Source organism: Penaeus monodon, chromosome 15 (assembly GCF_015228065.2).
Source record: "Penaeus monodon isolate SGIC_2016 chromosome 15, NSTDA_Pmon_1, whole genome shotgun sequence".
NCBI classification, from domain to species: domain Eukaryota; kingdom Metazoa; phylum Arthropoda; class Malacostraca; order Decapoda; family Penaeidae; genus Penaeus; species Penaeus monodon.
Genome location: NC_051400.1, coordinates 37398584 through 37399778, shown reverse-complemented (window position 1 = coordinate 37399778; position 1195 = coordinate 37398584).

Genomic DNA, 1195 nt, shown 5'->3' with positions numbered 1-1195 from the left:
CCATCTTTCCTTCTTTCACAATACCAAACACTCTTAAGTGTGCGTGACCGCCTCACTTGGCCGCACGGCAGATCAACACGTACACGGGGTTCGTAACCTCATATTGGACTGGACGTGAACAGATGTTACGACGACCGTATATCGTGTAATTTCGTGTTGAAATTCTGGTCATTAACTGCACGCAGGAATTCTTGCAGGCGTGGTTCACGTGAGTATTTTTTTTTAGCCTGTTTTTCTTGCCTACACATTCTCTTTGGCTTTTTAGGAAATGCAACAGGTACGTTGACATAGTAAACATCAAGATTAAACCCCCAGACTTAAAACATTTCTCCGCCATTCATACCTGAAACCACTTAACGCCCGTTTAATTATGCAAGAGCACATTTTAGATTGATTCAACAATATTCCGTGTTGTTGCTTAATGATTCGCCTCAGGATAAAAAATGCCACAGACTTGCTTTTACTTACGTTACCCATGAATTTTGAAATAAGTGTGTTTACCCTAGCGTCGCGGGTGAAACATCGACTTCGCTTAATGTTTGCCGCGTGTCACCTCGACTTTGTACACTAATTAGAAACGTCAATCAGCGCTTTATCTATTTCTTAATTAATTGATGAAATTGTATTTCTTAGAGTAAGATAACAGAGAGGAATTCTTATATTTGTTACAAGAGTAATAATCATTCAAAAATGAGGGGAAATCGAAGTCGATTCAATTTCAAATTTTTATGGAAATGGGATTTAATTGTATAAAAAAGTATATGTGTTTTGATCATGGTTTGTATGTAGTTTACTAGTATATATAGTCTGTTGCATAAATATTTTGTAAGTATGCATTTGAGTGTTCGTGTGTATTCATTTTTCTGCGCATGTGCAAAATGTCGTACATTCAAAAAAGTATATTTACACAGATGCATTCACAATATGAATTATTTAACCCGATCGCGTTGTTCTCGCAAATACACACAATTAATTTTTTTGTGTTATCATTATCTAAAAAGAAAGAGTGCAAGTGCAATTGCAGACGCCTGACTAGTATTGCAATACATATTACTATTTATTTTTATATCACTGAGTCAAGTCAAATACTTCACTTGAATGATATAATATCTTTTACGTTTGATTCTTGTTATTGGTGATAATAATTTGCATATTGAATGATGATTTTTTTATATCTCGATGATATTTCAATTGC